Raw genomic sequence first — 4,186 nt, 5'->3', positions numbered from 1 at the left:
TTATACAGAAATCTTCACTTTATTTCTTTGCCCTCGTTGCACAAAACCACCTTGATGTTCTGCAAATATCCTCAGTTTCCAAAACTGTCCGTCATTTCCACAAAATCCATCTTATCTACGTCGACGCTTTCTACAAATGTCCTCACTTTCAGAAAACCTTTTTTTTTTTTTTACCTCAGAGTCTGCTCGGCCTTGGTAACTTAGCAACACTATACCTCTCTCTGCTGCGTCCCTAATTATGAGTCAAACCTAATAAGATTATCATTTTCAAACAAGACATCGACGGAAGGAAGTCTGAAAGCTTTTGTGAAGGACAGTTATCTCTCACTGAGGTACCGTTTCCTATATTGCTGGAAGCTGTACAGTATTCACCCGTAATGCTCCGTAGCAGGCCTTGGCTCGGTTACATTCAGCGATGATGTATAGTTTTGCCCAGGGGCGGCTTTGCTAAATATACCCGTTGTACTACACACCTTGACAACCTGCGATCACACTGGGCTCATTTCATTATGCTGCATGATGGGATTTCACCACATGCAAACGAGTTTAATTAAGCTGAAACTTATTAGTCAGTGGAGCGTGAGTGAATGGATATGTAAATGCGCAGTGGCACGGAGGCACATCAGATCACATGTATAATAGGATGGAAGATAAAGAGGTTTAATAGCACAGCGGTGAGCTTGCAGCGTGTCATTAGCCGCTAAATAGATGATGCCGTGTAAACATGATTACCTCCGAGCTCGTCTAGACGGAGGGAGATGGGATCAGCGGAGATCACTCCGGCAACAACGAGGGGTGACACAAAGAAAAATCACAATGTTCACATAAAAGTCTTTCATTTTGTCAACAAGTTTTTTTCTCTTAACTCATACAAAAGTACAGGATGGCATTATCACGACTCTTCCTCTCCATCTTCCTCCTCCTCTCCTGCAGAGGAGAAAGAAAGAATAAAAAAAAGTGAGAAAGCTGTGATGAAAGAGCGGACTGAATGGTTTTGACAGGACATTCGACACCGTCAGCTCCGTCACACTGCTTTGCTGTCGGCCCGGACTGCTGTGATTTGGCTTCAGACATCTGTCAGATACAGAGGAGGAGGAGGAGGAGGAGGGTGGAGGGTTGGGGGTGAAAAGGTTGATGGTTTAAATCCCCAGAGTGTAGAGGGGAAAAGTGGAGAAGTAACGCTCTGTAAAAACACAAACATTACAAGATATCTGATATCTGATTTGTTTGATAGACAAATCAAAATTTCCCTCCAAAGCAAAACTCAAAAACAAGCATCACATATGAGCACATTGTGATAAAGAGAAAAAAGAATACTGACACAGAAACTGCATGAATTGTAAAAGAACTTTTAAATCATTAACACATGAAATTACATTAAATGAAGGCCTCATACAGTCGTGACTCGAAAATCCGACACTAAACCTTCTTTTATGTCGGATAGCAAGGCTGTCGGATTGTCAAGACGGAGGTCGAGATACAAGGAGGGCTTGATGCTGGAAGGCTCATTTGTTGTTAATATTTATTGTTTACAGTTGTTATAATAACTAGTGTATTGTTAGAACACTACGCATCGCTGGATTTCACGACTAATTGACTGGTGTGATTGTGCACGTTCCAGCCACTTCCATCCTGGGGCAGCGCTTCGACGGGGTGGAAGTGGTCGGAGCACACAGTTTAGGATAGAGGTCACAGTTCTGTTTCCACCATCAGTGGCGGCGGTGGCGGGGGAAAGGCGGGCAAGATACGCTCCACCGTTACCATCCGTGTTTACTTCCATAAACACTGAGCACACTTGCTGTGTATGACGTCATCGTGTCCTCTTCTATGCATGCAGGACACTTTTGGGTCGTATGAAGTTCACACAGCAGATCACATACAAGTCGTGTTTAATTGGAAATGTGAACGAGCTCTCAAAAAAATCTGATTTCATAAAAAATCCTCATTGAGCATTAAGTCCTGCAGTCTGAACGTAGTCAATCTGTGGGATTGTTCAGTCAGATAATACGCCGTTATCCTGATTTGTGACATAAAATGTCATGTCGGGGTCAGAATCCAAGGCTGTCTGTATGTTAAGGCTGTTTTTCATGGGTTCCGTAACCTGTCAGATAGCAAGGTTTTCAGATTGTTAAGGGTCGAGTCACGACTGTAATAGGAATAAAGATATAAGGCCTAAAACAATAAACTACTTGAACAGGTTCACCACAAACTGAAATTAACGTTTCATATCACCTGCTATTTTTTTAAAAGCCTGTGTCTATGTGCCCTACTACCCTTTAGGAGACCAGTTTGAGCATTTGACAATGAGAATATTTTGTTTAGTCCTAATTATTTTTTAAAGACTGTTTAGGGTAAAGATATTGGATTTATGGTTAACCCTATTCAGGACTCCTGGGGTTTTTTTTTTTGGAGCCCAGGCCATTTGGTTTAGGTATAGTTTTCTTATTTTTGAAGATTTTTTATATATTTTTTTTATATAAAAAGAGGGACATTTGTCATGCAGTTGGAACCAAAAATACATCAACTTATCATCGTATAAAAATCAGACTAAGTATAATCTATAATGAATACCAACAGATATTTTGCACATATTCTTTCTTGGGGTCCAATGACCTATTTATGGCAACATGAAAGTCCTGAATAGAGTTAAATAACTTTATTTAATGACAGAAACATTGTGTTGATCTAAGATGCCTGAAATGATCAATGCCTGACAAACGATCAGAGAGGGGGTCTGATGTCATCCTGCCATTTTCTTGTATTTCTGCAGTTTCTCCCTCCTCCTTTTGTGTTTTGTTAGTCTGTTCTGTGTGTGTGCGCCTCATGTGGCCACCTGACATCCATCCACTCAGCACCGAGCTGCTGTTCTTCAGCCCGTCCTCATCGCTCCACTCCAGGCCAGATTGTTGTGTCACCAACCGTGGTGGTCCTGCCGCCAAAACTCCACCTGAAGCTGGCTTCCCAGTGTTTTGCTCACTTCCTTGTGTGTCAGGTTCCAAGCACCTCCTGATCTGTTCCCTGCCATACCCGAAGTCCAGCCTGCAACTCTCCGTGTCAGATGCTGCACATGGAAAGACTCACCTGCTGCAGCTTCACCTCCTCTGAATCCAGATGTCTCCTGCAAAAGTTATTGAAAAGCATCAGTCAGGGGATGGACACAAGGAAGTGTCCAAGTCATCGAATATTCATAGAGTATCGGTAAATTCATCGTTAATAAATAGGAAGAATGTGTGTTAGGAAGCTGGAGCTCCATGCAGGCCTTCTGTATAGCCAGCTGGGCATGAACCACATGGCAGTTAGTTTTTTGGTTCATGTCACTTAGTTTTACAGCTCCAGTGGATACAGAGAGAATTGTGCTTCTTAAAGTTAGGTTCATTTCTCTAGAGCCTGTTAAAAAGACATTAAGTGTAAAGAAGCCACCACCTGTCAGGTCCTTTGTTGCCATCTTGTCCTGGAGCTTGAAGAAAGGGGGGCGTGTCGCCAGAGCAGCCCTTTCATTGGCTCACTGAGTAGGTGGCAACTGGATGATAGATGTGTCCTGATTGGCCAGTTTAAACTGGAAAGGTCAGACCCCTTCCAAATATATATGAATGTACTGGGTGAGCAGCAACAGAAAGGGGTAAATACTTTTCTTAAATAGGAACAAAAGGCCTAGAAATACTGGAAAAATATCACATGTTGATCATGTTTGGTATCTATTTATCTGTTTTGCTGTTTCTCAGGTACTCTATGAGATTTGTGTCGCTGTCTCTTATCTCAGCAGGCGTCCTTGTTTCTGCGTAAAAGTTCTTTTTGGTGTCATTTACAGGATTAGATGTGTTATGAATAAAACCCCTGATATCCAAACCGATAAGAACAAATCCTGCACTTGATGTCAGCCAAACAGAAGAGAGCCAATGCTGGTCTCACAGATGGAATGAGGAGACCACCAGCAGGTTTGTTGGAGGTGTCCAGGTTCACAACATGGACGCTGATACAGACGCCACAGCGATCACTTCCTGTGACCTAGTTAGACACGAACATGGGTATCATTCGGATTGTGAGCTGCGTCTCCAACGTGTTGCAGTCGGATTCTGGCCAGGTGAAGTCGTCGTGATGCCAGACTTTTGTGCTGTCTATTTGTGGATGAATTTTTTTTGTAGGTGAGAAGTTATTTTACAATATGTTGCTGTGTTGATTTTGCACA

Source organism: Stegastes partitus, unplaced genomic scaffold, assembly GCF_000690725.1.
Source record: "Stegastes partitus isolate 25-593 unplaced genomic scaffold, Stegastes_partitus-1.0.2 Scaffold300, whole genome shotgun sequence".
Classification (NCBI taxonomy): Eukaryota; Metazoa; Chordata; class Actinopteri; family Pomacentridae; genus Stegastes; species Stegastes partitus.
The sequence above is the reverse complement of the archived record's forward strand: the minus strand, read 5'-3'. Positions refer to the sequence as shown.